Source organism: Crassostrea angulata, chromosome 1, assembly GCF_025612915.1.
Source record: "Crassostrea angulata isolate pt1a10 chromosome 1, ASM2561291v2, whole genome shotgun sequence".
Lineage (NCBI taxonomy): Eukaryota > Metazoa > Mollusca > Bivalvia > Ostreida > Ostreidae > Magallana > Magallana angulata.
This window is the reverse complement of record NC_069111.1, coordinates 39,243,586-39,258,921: the sequence shown is the minus strand read 5'-3', so window position 1 is coordinate 39,258,921 and position 15,336 is coordinate 39,243,586. Positions and strand designations below refer to the sequence as shown.

The 15,336-nt window shown below is 32.3% G+C and overlaps 1 pseudogene; it reads left to right on the top strand.

Annotated features, from left to right (window-relative positions):
* The first annotated feature begins 2,998 nt into the window (after positions 1-2,998).
* On the top strand, positions 2,999-14,609 carry LOC128165732 (uncharacterized; annotated as a pseudogene).
* Positions 14,610-15,336: the final 727 nt, after the last annotated feature.

The following is a 15,336-nucleotide window of genomic DNA, read 5'->3' as shown; positions in this document are numbered from 1 at the left end:
AGCACACGGCGGGTGTGACCGGTCAGCAGAGGATGCTCACTCCTCTTAGGCACCTGATCCTACCTCTATCTTTTTGGAGGTCCGTGTTGCTCTGCTTTGAATTTGTATTTCGTTTTATGGATTTTTGAGATGGTTGACGGTTTGTTATTGTCATTTTCTATGTAAACTTACACTGGGCAACTGACATGATATACAGTACCGATCAGCCCCAACCTAACAGAAAGTAAACCCCAACTAAACCATGTGTTTACTTTCTGGGTTTACATCGTGTTTACTAGAGTGGACCCAGAGTAAATCCAAAGTAAACCCAGAGTGGACACAGAGAGTAAACCCAGTTAGAAGTATACCCCTGAAAGCAGACGCTAACTGTGTATACGGAATATACAAAGGGTAGGAATTACAGGCAGTAGGATGGTAAGATAAAATACTAGTCTGCCTCACACTTCAAAACATACAGTTGACATCAAAAGCAATTTCAAAGTAAACCCAAAGTAAACCCCGAGTGGACCCAAATTTTCAAAAAGTAAACCCAGAGTAAACCCCAAATAAACCCAAAAAGTAAACCCAGGGTTTAGTTGAGGTTTACTCTAGTGTTAGGTAGGGTCTGATCGGTACTGTACATTCTGTGTTCTCTTTTAAGTTAAAACTGTGCGAAGAACGATTTCAATGGTGTTCAGTAACATCCAGTATGGTGCAACGTAGCTAATGCCTGGCTATTGCTTACGCAGTTAGCTAGACTAAAAATCACATCGACAAGCTTATGACTTTTATAAGACGTTCAACTTGCGGGACAAAAATATAAAGATATCGGCAATTCAGAATTTGATATTGACAATCATCAAAGATGATTTTTCAAAAGCTTCGACTTTAGATTTTTACAAAAAGATATGTAAGTAAAATGAAAATATCGTGGCCACAAAATATTGAAGCTGTTATTTCCAAAACCTACTGCAGAGAGGATTCAGAATATGTTCCAGCACCAACCATTCCAGAGAAGCTGATATCGACAATATAAATCAATAAAGTATATTATAATAGATATCTGCATGAGAATTTTTGTCAAATATGAATAAATACGCAAAGACCCCCTCCCCCCCTCCAAAAAAAAAAAACCCAAACGAAAATAATTTTTCATCCAAAAAAGACCTGAACTAAAACATATTTTATTCTGATGGACTCTTTGATTTGATAAAAGAACTTATTAGGCTTGTTACTTACTGTACAATATTACTTAATTACCCCTTAATTCTCTAATTTTTGGGAGTTGATTTTAATCAACTCTCCTATGCAGTTACTCTGGCAAACCGAAACTGAAACAGTGTTTGGACCGAAGCACAAATCATCACCGCTGACAAGAGTTAGTTCATGAAAATAATCGATAAATTCGATGTAATGTACGGTGAAGCAATTTTTGTTAAAGGAAACTTAGTTATAAATACCTAAGAAATAGTCAGATTTTATATAGTTCGAACAATTTAGAAGTTTTTTTGCAGTCGTATGTATTCCTACGCCAAAGTTCAATATAGTCTCATTCAACCATTGGCTGTCTCCGTACATCTCCGACAACCAGAGAGTTAGTCTATATTTAGAGGTTGCATCATCAAACTATCATGTGACCTGGTATCTCTTACTTGTCGGAGATTAACAGAGACAGCCGAGCATCTGGTTAAACGAGACTAGAGTTCATTATTAGTTGGATCCATATACTTTTTGAAATATTTCGAATAGCGATACATAGTTTGATGAAATCAATTTTTTTTTCAAATATTACACAACATGATTCATAAGAGGTTTTCTCGTAATTCTTGACGGAAAAGTCCGAGAATCCATATTATAAAAATAAATAATAATCGATAAAATCAACTCCTGTCAGTACTTCAGTACTTTGATTTACCTTCGTCGTCAAATGCTTTGCAAACCTGGATGCCATTGTATGATCGTGATATTACGTCACGGGCAAATGGGGATCACTCTAAATATTTTGGGGCTTAATAAATTAAAGGTATGGTTGAACGTTTGTGTAAAAAATCAGCTGAAATAACGTTACATTCGCAATTTTGCCGTATAAATTTTGACGCTTGCCGTGTAAAGGCATTTATAAGGCAATCACGTGACGCGATTCATCCAATGACGTCGAGACATTATGGTCCGAGGCAATACAAAAATATTTGTTAGGTTGCTAAATGCCAGAAAGGGTGAAATAAAGTCAAATTTTGATTCATTGAAAACTAAAATTTTTTAAAATCACTTTTGTAATATTATGCAACGAAAACAGTGTTTTATCCTCGGTATTACCGACTAATTTGGTCTCTTTCTATTTACAGGATTAAAGACAGCAAAGATTTACAAAATGTCGAAATGTCTTGCTGTTTAAATCCATTGGTCCTACTTTTAATATTTGCAAGAAATGGCAATCGGGGTAATTTATTAGAGTACTATATAGATAGTATGTATACATTTAAGGTGGGTCACTACACCTTGAAATATTTTTTTCAAATCAGCAGAAAATAACTTGATTATGATAGATATCATAAAGTATAAGAAGTATTTAAGTCAAATAGGCAAAAAATGTGCAATTTTGGATGAAAAATTACATTTTAGAAAATTTTATTCAGTAAATATGAACAAAAGCTCCAGGCGGATTCGATCTCATTATCTGCGGCTCAGAAGCCCAATACTTTAACCACTGAGCTACGACGATATACAACCAAATCGAACGACATAAACAGTTTTACAAAACATTTAAATCGTCATCTTGTGACGTAGTGTTTCAACGAGTATAAGTCTGGGTGTAGTGAGGTACCTTAATGACTGTTATAACAACTATAGTTCGCAAGTCTATCCCTACGCAACATGTTAACAGGTTATTACGAAAAATCCACGGAAATTAGAGAATGAAAAAAAGCCCTGCAAAATATATTTTTAGAAAAGTTTCAAGTTCCTTGTTTGTTTTACATGTACGTTCTTAAAAGTGTGCTTGAGAGTTGGAAACATTTCGATGAATATGGACGTTAAGTATGCATGTACCTTATTTGTCTCTTTTGTCGTCAAGATCGGTGCAGAAGTGTGCAGGTAAGACGTGATTAACAGGTTATCAAAGCTTTTTTTTTTAAACCCTTTAATCATAAATTTACATTATGCTGTGCTTACTTTTATAGTAACTCATATGGAACTTGTTTGCAGACTATAAAATGGTTGAAGGCATTTGTCAACGTAAGTTATCATACAATCTGCTTAAAAAGTAAAATATGCAGTGGAATTATTTAATATGCATTTATTTCTTTCAACCAAAGCTTGTTACGGATCATATGGGGTAAATTGTACAGAAAATTGTCCTACTGGATTCTTTGGATTTGGATGCCGTTCAAAATGTTATTGCATTGCTACCCAGTTATGTAACAATGAAATCGGATGCGTGGATATATTCGGTATGCATTCATATTTCGTTATCTATTTTTTACTTTTTTTATTTGTATATAATTAAATACTGGTTGTAACGTGCTTTCTGGTTGGCTAAAAAATTATTTTATATCGTATAAAGAATGTTGCCTTCGTCATAGTAAGACTAACGTCAAAAACGTATCAATAGGCTTAACGTTATGTTTGAATTTTTTACAATTTCACGTCATTTTAAAGGTCACCAGACCGTTTTTATCTACAATGAAGAGTAAAAATATTAAATTATAAGCAATGAATTCAATATTTTTTAGTTTTATACGAAATAAAATGGTTTGAAACAGTTTACGCTTTTTTATAAACCGCGTTTATAAAGCGTAAACTGCCCCAAACCATTTTATATCGTATAAAACAAATAAATATTGAATTCATTCCTTAACTATTTAAGCAAAGTGACAATATATATATATATATATATATATATATATATATATATATATATATATATATATATATATATATATATATATATATATATATATATAATTTAAAAATAATAAATATCCAGAATAAAATCACAAATTGATCCCATTTACTGCAAACGTTTTCGCTATTCCTGGCTCTTCAGGCAGTTAGGTACAAATGACGTAGTAACGGCAATACGCAAAATTTCATTGTGATGCAAAATAACGTTAAAGTAGCTGAAAGTTAGAGTCACAGAGCAAAAAGGCGACATTAAAAATAATAGCAAATATTACAAATGATTCAATAATATCACATGCAAATAATAATTTTTTCACTGAATGCGATTAAGTTTTGGTTTAAATTATTTAATAAAGTGGTCTTCCTTGGCTAAGCGCAGTATTTCATTTTCATTTGGAAGTTTATAAAATGGGAATAATTTAAATTTTCCCTGGCCGCATTCAGCAAAATGTTCACAACATGGAGTATTACATGTACGAACACTCGGGTCTTTAATCTGTTGCTTGTGGACAATAACACGCGCGTTTAGTTTCCCCGTCTGTCCAATATAAAATTCTTTGCATGTTGGACAAATAGCACAATAAATAACATTTTCCGATTTACAGTTCATCGACGAATTGGCGCGAATTTCCATCCCAGATTTTAGTAGAATTTTATTTCCTTCTTTTATGTAGTCACATGTACCACATCTCGGGTCGATGTGCATTTTGGATGGAACTTCCTCCCGCATTGTAAATCGGGCCTTGGTCAATATGTGTTTAAGATTCGGTGCTTGTCGTCGGCTACTGATTATGTCCTAGGATTGTAATAATTTCTTCATATTTTCTGACTGTTCTAAAATAGGGTAAAGTCGTTTTGCGTCTGTTAGACTATTTCTGTTCCTTGGATTGTGGGTCACAACAAAAAGAAGTTTCCCGTCATTGTTGCGAGTATTAGAAGACCGGCGAGGATAACGTAGAAAATGTAAAGGAATTTGTGTCGCTCTTTTTACTCCAGCGTTGATTTAATTTTTCGGGTATCTCTGTAGTTGCAGAAATATTTTTAATTCTTCCAGACCTAAAGTTTTTGTCTGTGATTATTGTACAAATTCTCCGTGCTAAGTTAAACGGAATATTGCGTTTTGTTTGGGAAGGGTGGCATGATCTAAAATCCAGATATTGGTGTGTATCCGTGGGCTTACAGTATAAATCCGTTGTTATATATGACCCATTTTTTATAATACGTAGATCTAAAAATGGAAGTTCCTTGTCACATTTTCTCCATCGTAAATTGTATTGATTCATTTAAAGTATTCAGTAATGAATGAAATTTCTCTAAGTCGCCTTTTCCTTTAGTCCAGAAAATGAAACAGTCGTCAATTAAGATAACGCTTCAAATTGGATCCTATATAGGTACTAAGTTCGGCATCAAACACTTCTGATGTTCTTTCAAAAAGTGTATTCTCTAAATACGCCAAAATAAATCGAGTCGATCAATAGAAAAAATATTATCTTCATTTCTTAAAACGTTTGCAGTAAATAGGATCAATTTGTGATATTATTCTGGCTATTTATTATTTTTAGATTATTTAAAACCGCAGATTTATTTTTTGTTGTATTGGGAAATTATATATATATAATTCTATACTTTTAAAATGAATTAATTGCTTTAAATAATTAATGCTATCTATTTTTTGTTTACCCTCCCTAAAAAAATAATTTCGACTGTAACTGGTACTTTCTTTCTATTTGGAACTGGTACCGACAGCGTACCCATTCTGATAGAATAAGAAGATTCGGAGTTGAATTTTGTTATTTTTGTTGTCATGTTTTATTTTGATACCAAGAAATATTGAACCTAAATTCAACTGTTTTCCATTTTCTTTGGAATTGAGTTTCAAAATATTATTGTCGCGTTATATTGAACCCCATTGGATTTCAAAATACCATTGAAGAGAGGGAGAAGGGGTCAATTTATTTTGAAACAATGAAACCACCTTGAACATTGAAATATTTGTATCTCCTCTTTTCCATTCTAACTGAAGATGTGTTCAAAATATTTTAGATGCGATGCATTGATTTCCCATTTTAATTTTTTCTTACGATTGGAAATGGGGTTCCAAAGATTATAGGTTTGAAAAATTTAACCCCCTCGTATAGTTATTTCTATAGGAAGAGGGTTATAACATCTTATCTGCGAAGTATTAAACGCACTTCTCAATTCTCAATAATAAGCGAGGCATTCAAAATATTATATTTTTCCAATATTTTACTCCTTCTATTTTCCAATATATTTTAAAATATTATGGCTCCGAAATATTGAATGCTCCTCTCACCATTATTGCTATTGGACAGATAATTAAAAAAAATTGGCAACAAAATAGTAGCCCCTTCCTGACTTTTGGGGATTTGATATATTACGGTTGCGTACCTTGAAAACGGACGACCTTCATAAACTAAATCACATGCGTTTTAGCTGAAATCGAGTAAAGAAGAAGTGAGAACTTTACATTGGGACTATTTATTTCAATTACAGCAAAGTAAACATTACTTATTCTTCAACTGCTGTTTTGCTAATATAAGCCATATTATAACAAACAATTTAATAGTATTTGCATAAAAAAGGGAATTAAAAAACCAAACAAATCCTTTTAACGTAGAATAAAAAAGTATTGATTTAACAAGTTCTACTTTTAAGCCCGATTTCGTTCATTGCATTTTACTTATTTTTTCCAATTTTCCGTCTTTCTGTCTTTTTAAGAAATTTTGTACGTCGTACATGTAGTTAGTACGTACATTTTTTGGTAAAGATCATTAGAGAATTATCTTCCTTTCGCCAATAAACATTTCAATTAATGAAATATTTCTAAATTTTAACATTATGTATTTTCTACCAATTACAATGTAGAGGAAGTAACTCTATGTACCGCTTTTATTGAGGACAAAAATGAAAAGACTGTTTCACTTCTTAAAATTCACACCCTTTCAATATTTTTCGCTCTATATATCAAGTGACTTTACAAAAATATAAAATAAATGTCGAAATCATTTCTTTTACTTAAGAAAGTCTAGTTATTGTGTTCATAACGATATATTGTCATTATGCATGTACTCCTTCAGCTTGAAATGGAAACAGAATTTTATAATATTATGGAATTTTTTAAAATGTGACACTGTTTAAAAAAACGATAAACCTCTTTTTAGATCCCTGTAAACTGATAAACTGTTCTTACGTGGAAAAAGCTTACAACATATTAACAAGTGCACATGGGATCAATATTTGTTACAACAGGTAAATACAACATAATAACTAAAATGGGCGTTTAACGATTGTGAGGAAGAAGTCTTTTCTGGTTTTCGACTTGTCGAAAGTAAATTTGATAAAATATTTTTCTTTCTTTTAATTTAACTATCATAATATTACATGTTTTTGCAATTCAGAACTGCTGTAGATTAATCAGTCTATTTAGCTTTATTGAAACAATATTCTTCAATGAAGAATAGAAACATTATATCTTAAATAGATGTCTACATAACTGCATTTATTTGTATCATCCTTTAGAGTGAGGAAAACAAATCTGATCTTGACCTATTTGATTAAACTAATAGATTCATTATCTTACATGATCTGTTTGAAAGTGTCAAATTTTCATGAATTTCTTAATATAAGAAGTATGTCTGTAAATAAGAAGACTCCTTCCTTAGAAAATAATGAAAATGAAACTAATATGATGTAATACTTAAGTGGTGTATGGAATAATGTATGGATATATATTTGCTTTTAAATGTCAATTTATCAACTAGCCTGGCGGAAAACGTCGAATGTTGTGCAGGTTTTACAAACGTAACAGGAATATGTGAAAGTAAGCGAAATTGTTTCAATAAATTTGATTGTACAAATATTTTAATGCATTACATGTACGTGTATAGACAACTTTTCTATTTAATTTCAACTACTATCCAGTTATTTTATTATTAGAAAACGTTGAAAACTTTACTGATATGGTGGACTTCAAGACTAACGATGCAGGTGAATATTAGATTTACAATAGAAAAGATTACATTAATTGTATCATTATCAAAAAAGAGCATTTTGTAAGTAATTTCAAATTCAAAATCCAACGTTTTTAGCTCACCTGAGCTGAAAGCTTAAGTGAGCTATTCTGATCACATTTTGTCTGTCCTCCGTCTGTCCGTCTGTCCGTAAACTTTTCACATTTTCAACATCTTCTCAAGAACTACTGGGCCAATTTCGACCAAACTTGGCACAAATCATCCTTAGGCAAAGGGGATTCAAAGTTGTGAAAATTAAGGGCCACACTCTTTTTCAAGGGGAGATAATTAGAAATTAATGAAAAATTTCGAGAAATTTTCAAAAATCTTCTTCTCAAGAACCAGAAAGCCAGGAATGCTGAAACTTGTGTGGATGCATCCTCAGGTAGTGTAAATTCAAAATTGTGAAATTCATGACCCCCGGGGGTAGGGTGGGGCCACAATGGTGGGGTCAACATTTTACATAGGAATATATATAGAGTTAAAACTTTAAAAATCTTCTTCTCAGAAACTAATCAGCCAGGAAAGCTGAAACTTGTGTGGAAGCATCCTCAGGTAGTGTAGATTCAAAATTGTGAAAATCATGACCCCCGGGGATAGGGTGGGGCCACAATGGGGGGTCGAAGTTTTACATAGGAATATATAGAGTAAATCTTTAAAAATCTTCTTCTCAGAAACTAATCAGCCAGGAAAGCTGAAACTTGTGTGGAAGCATCCTCAGGTAGTGTAGAGTCAAAGTTGTGAAAATCATGACCCCCGGGGGTAGGGTGGGGCCACAATGGGGTGGTCGAAGTTTTGCATAGGAATATATATAGAGTAAATCTTTAAAAATCTTCTTCTCAGAAACTAATCAGCCAGGAAAGCTGAAACTTGTGTGGAAGCCTCCTCAGGTAGTGTAGAGTCAAAGTTGTGAAAATCATGACCCCCGGGGGTAGGGTGGGGCCACAATGGGGTGGTCGAAGTTTTGCATAGGAATATATATAGAGTAAATCTTTAAAAATCTTCTTCTCAGAAACTAATCAGCCAGGAAAGCTGAAACTTGTGTGGAAGCCTCCTTAGGTAGTGTAGATTCAAAATTGTGAAAATCATGACCCCCAGGGGTAGGGTGGGGCCACAATGGGGGAGGTCGAAGTTTTACATAGGAATATATAGAGTAAATCTTTAAAAATCTTCTTCTCAGAAACTAATCAGCCAGGAAAGCTGAAACTTGTGTGGAAGCATCCTCAGGTAGTGTAGAGTCAAAGTTGTGAAAATCATGACCCCCAGGGGTAGGGTGGGGCCACAATGGGGGGTCGAAGTTTTACAAAGGAATATATATAGAGTAAATATTTAAAAATCTTCTTCTCAGAAACTAATCAGCCAGGAAAGCTGAAACTTGTGTGGAAGCCTCCTCAGGTAGTGTAGATTCAAAATTGTGAAATTCATGACCCCCAGGGGTAGGGTTGGGCCACAATGGGGTGGTCGAAGTTTTGCATAGGAATATATATAGAGTAAATCTTTAAAAATGTTCTACTCAGAAACTAATTAGCCAGGAAAGCTGAAACTTGTGTGGAAGTATTCTCAGGTAGTGCAGATTCAAAGTTGTGAAAACATGATCCCCAAGGATAGGGTGAGCCTACATTGGGGGTGGGGGTGTTAAAGTTTTACATAGGAATATATAGAGTAAATCTTTTAAAATCTTCTTCTCAGAAACTAATCAGCCAGATGATTCTTTATAATTGTTAAGACTTTGGCTCCAGGACAATTCTTTGGCCTCACAAGAAGGTTCAGTGTTTGATGTAGCTTGATATCCCATATAAAAACAATTGTAAGGGATCTTTTTGAGGACTGCAATACTCAACATGTGATATGACTATAAAATCATCCTGTTAGATAAGGGACTAATGATTATAAACATAAGAATATCCAGGGGAAAAATGGATTTTATTTATACAGGATCTACATGTATTATTGTACATTGTCCAGATTGTTTGTATTATGACTCAATTAAGCTGATTTTATCATACCTATTGTTCCTCAGGTGAGCGATGTGGCCCATGGGCCTCTTGTTTTATAATAACAGGTGAATTTCTTTTTATTTTTAATTATGATCATAAAATGGGTTGCTTTTTGTATGCATTTAGGATAGATATGTAAAAAAAATTATAAGAAAAAAGGTGACTTTTATGAAATGATAAAATAATACTAGAAATTTTAAACTGATGTTTAATTCTATTTTGTGTCCCTGTTCTTAATATCAATATATACTAAATGTGACAAAGAGACTTACATGTATCTCAAAACTAATTAAAATTACTAGACCTATGAAACAGCTGTTCTGCGATATGCTATACAAGTTTAACCGAGGCGACACTTCTTGCGAGGTCATCTCAAAGCAACCTTTAAAGTATTAATGTACCTATAGGAATTTTTGAGATCAATATTCCTACATTACTAGTGTTTCTATATAATCGTTAATTTAATATGTATTGTGTATGGAATAAATTCGCATGTAATGATGGTATAAGGGCTCAAAGGGACTCTAAATACATGTAGCTAATAGCCCGAATTTAATAAATATTCCTAATTTGCCTTCAAACCATTAATTCATACGTTGTACTTTGCAAACTTAACCCTCATCCACACCATAAGTGCTCCTTTCATAATTAATTTGTTTTGTTAGCTGCCTGCAGAATTTGTTTTTGTCAACGGTTTGGATTATTTTTGCTGCCTCGCCTTCTGCTGCATTTTTTGGCAATTTAGTTAAGGGGATACAGGAAACTGATCTCATGATTATCATTGCAATGATGCTTTGTGTGCTAACTCTATTATGACGTCATTATTGATTTGATTTTAGGATGCTTTGATGTCATTTATCCATTATAACGTCAATCATGTTTGATAGATGTTTTTCCGTACTTTACGGCTCTAAAGTAGTCATTTTTACAACATGTGTTTGGAAAAAATTAACATTTTCAATTTTAGAAATGTAAATATACAAAATCATAAGCTGTTAATTATTTACACACACATATATATATATATATTATGTTATTTATAAGTTATAAAGCAGATATTATGGTTGATACATGAATTATTTTTAAAACATAAATTGAATATTTTATGTGCCATTATATTTTGCTCAAAACAGCAAAATTGGAAGTGCTGATTTTAGCAATATTTTGATAAAGTTATGATATTTCTTTGTAGAAAATTAAAGCCTATGATGTAAATAATTTTTGTTTCCGTTTCTAAAATTAAAGAATATAATTTGCAAACAAATTCCATCAAATAAAATTATTGCAGATAATTAAATTGTCCAAAAAATAATAATACCAGGAAAGGGTGACAATGCCTATCAAAATATCTCCCTTGCAAGGTAAGAAAGAAGTCATGAAAATGACATATGCTGTAAAGGACATTTTAATTTTTATGTGTTTAAAAGTAAAAAAATAAATAAAAATCATTGACCAATAATTAAACACTGCAACGCCCTGTTCCCCTGTCTGCAGTTTCGCACTTTCATGTGTATATTTATTAACAATTTATCTGGCATTATTAACAATCAAAGTACTGAAAAGCGCTAACCTAGCTTGGTTCTTAGAAAATTTACTGTGTGCAAGCGTAGGCGGAAATGAGCCTTATTGAAATTTTGGTTTATGTTTAATGAATATCAATTTAAAGTATCGAAGGCCAGATTTCTTTAAATATATGTTACTTTCTGAAGATGATGTGAATTAAAGCTGAATACGACTTGTATATTGATACTTGCCTGAAAAAAGATATGTTAAAATCACAAATTATACCTTTTGAACAGTAATTTATCACAGTTTTTGACATTTTCTTGCAAAGAAAAGATTTTATTTTTCTATATTTTAGCTTCTGCTTTCATTATTCGTCGTAAAACGTGTTCTTCATCCAATGAACGGTAACAAAACCGCTTGTAGGTTCCCGACTAAAGTTTCACTCCTTAATATGAACAACATTTTAATACCTCAGTTACTTCTAGAATTCCTATCTTATTAAAGCGAGACTTGTATTATATTATTTGATTTGTGATATAAAAAAGAAAACATCCTGATGAACAGATGAAATGTATACTATTCGTTTACTTTTCTTTTTGTTTGTACACTGTATGTCTTCCCCAGTGTTGACAGTAGTACATCACTTGAACATGACTTAGTTGGCTACAAAAATACCAGCTTATGTGTAAATGGGCAATTCAAAATATAAGATTTAAAATGCATGGCATCAGCAAAATAATAATCTGGACTTTTCGACAGACGTTCGAAAAGATATATTGTTTCGTCTTTTTTATTATTATTATACCTGACATTTTTTGCCAATGGATTTTTTAAAATTGGAACCGGGATATTGATTCAATTATGTCAACAATTTTACAGTCAACCTATCAATCTATTGAATGTATGATTTGACACTTCCGGCTCCGGAACATACAAGAAGATTTCTAAAAATTAACGAAACGCAATATTTTTATTATTTTTTTTAAGCAAGGACGTTCAAATTTTAGAATTAGATATATCTTGTTGTATAAAATTGTAAGTGCTGGCAACTTTCTATATCCTACCGTTTTTTAAATATTGGGCCCCAAATTTTAGGAACGGCGGGGGGGGGGGGGGGGTGCAAAATACAAACAAATCCAGATGACCTTTGAAATTTTATATGACGCCTAAAACATTATAAGGATAGAAGTAATTAACATATACAATAGAAATACAATAATTATTATTACTAGAACTTCTTTTGTCTTCATAAAAAAGGTAGGGCTTTTCGACATCCTTTTTATTAAAGCTGCTTGGTCCGATTTTATATCAAATTTTATGCACGCTTTTAAACGATGGCTATGCTTAGTATATGTATAATAATAGACATTGCAGTAGTTTTACCCGTCAATTATGCCAAATTTCAATGAAAAAAAATACGTACAAAAATTGCTAACAAAACAAACGACATTAAAAGGTACCGCGTTATTTCGCCTCATGTTAAATTTCACCCCTGACGACGAGACTGGTATGATTGTATTACGAATTTGACATCGCTTTAAATAAAGGTCGAAATGATCAGACAAATTACAAATAAACATGTGTACGTTTTGTTCGCTAATATTTCTGAAGTCTGCTTTCTTTACAATCGATGCAGAGCATGCAGGTTAAATAACCCCAATCATTCGGGGGACGAAACCAAGCGGTTTCCTTTTCTAAACATTCCCGTGATGCATTTTGGTTTGTTTTTTCGTTTGCCTAAAGAGAAATTATTTTCATTTACTTTGAATATTTCTAACTAAGAAAGGATACTGATTCTGCTGGTGTAAATAGGAGAAAGTCCATATCTTTCTAAGATAAATGATTTGTATGGAAAAAATTTTGATACTGTAAAAACAAAAAAATCGGACCAAGCAGCTTTAAAAATATAAGAAAACATCATTTTCCGCTAAATACTTCTGAATCAAAAGATAAAAGAAGTTCTAGTAATAATAATTATTATATTTCTTCATTTTCAGTTGATTCATGTCATTGTTTTGAAGAAAGATTTTAGTATATTAAAAATATATATTAGTATATTTAAAAATTTTGACAACAAACTAAAAAGGACATTAATTTTTCACAAATGTCATGTTGTAAATTTTAAATTTACCGGGTGGCAGTTAAAACAAAATTTACAACACGAGAACTAAATTTTGTATTTACTGCCACCCGGTAAATATGAAGTTAAAAACATAAAAGTAGCAATTATTCAAATAGTAAGATAAAATTAACATGCAGTTTTTAACATTAGAAGAAGAAGAGCTATTTGGAGGCTATGCAATCGTGATTATTTGTGTCCTTTCTGCGCTTTTGGGTTCAACGTGGCTTATTGTAGCAGTATTTGTCATCGACAAAAATCTGCGCGGGAATTGGTTGGAGACTCGGAGCTTTGCACAAAATCATGACGATGCACAATTAACAGACGCAAGGAACATGTACACAGAACTAGGTAATCCAGAAACTACTTACGAGGAGCTGAAAATATAAACGTTAACACAATGTGCCACTGTAACGGATGTCTGAAAGATTTTCCGTTTATGAATTTTTATTTGCATGTTTCCTTCAGAGGATCGTAAATGTATCAATACATAAGACGGAGGATTAATCTTTTACTAAAGTTACCCTAAGGTCAAGACTTAACTCAGCTTTTCTGATAAAAATCTACTCTGCAAATGTGGCCATCGTCGTCGTTACCATATTCCCTCAATTTTGTCTTCTGTTCCGGATTTACCAGCCATTTTCGACCAAACCTGGTTTGAATTAACTTGAGGTGTTATAAGTTAATGTGAATTTGAAAGAGCTTAGTCTTTTGATATGGGAACAATTAAGAAATATTATGAAACATTTTATATAAATTTTGATCATGCAAACATTGTCAGTGATGTATTAAATGCACATTAAGTGTGTTTAAAAAGTGTATGGACTAATGATAGGGGAATATGGTATTAATACTTGTTCACAGTAGTACTACATGTACATTGTATACAGGGAAATTAACTGGAATAAAACTAGGTGTATGTTTTGTTCTATTGTCAGTTGATTTGTTTTTGAAATTTTGCTCACTGTCAATCATCAAGATGACCCTCTCTCTCCGATGTACACTTGTAATAATATTTTTAGCAATCCTATCTCGAAGAGTTAAAAAAGCGTTGATAAATACAGATGGACAAATTGATGTAGCTAGTTTTGTTTTCAATTTGTATAATTCTATGGGGTTTTATAGATATACATTTTATATAGATATTTATTTATAACTATGCATTTCATTATGATTATATTTGAATTTTTTTTGAAGAGGGGGGGGGGGGGGGCTGTATTACCGGTAATAACACAATCATTCATATTTTATATAGATATCGTTTGTTTTCGCTTCAACGTATGTATACCATAGATTGAAATGGTACTCATTGATTTCAACGAAGATTCATGGTCTTATCTTTTGCGTATTGTATGTTTTATTCCAACAGCATGACCATGACTTTGAAGATACATAAGTATTGTTTACATATTAGGAAAATTTATACTACATAATAGTTTTTTTTTTGAAACCCTTAATGTCATGTATAGTATAAATAAATGTATAAGAAATTTAGATTAATTGTTGAAAATTGCCTTACTCTACGCTTTTTTCAATAAAAAACAACACCTGATGGTCACTAGGGTGACAGAAGTAAAACCCTTATTTTTGGAAATATGTAATCTGTTTCGATTTCCCCCGCAAATAGGTTTGGTGTTAGTGAGCGAAGGACTAACTAGCGGGGCCTAAAGTTATTATTTCCATATCGCTAAATCTTTGAATAAAGATGATTGTACACTATAATGCTGGCAATAGCTAAGACTTCAAGATCGAATAAAAAAAGGTTAGTATGGAACACACAGCCCTGAAAAACCCTATACTATCG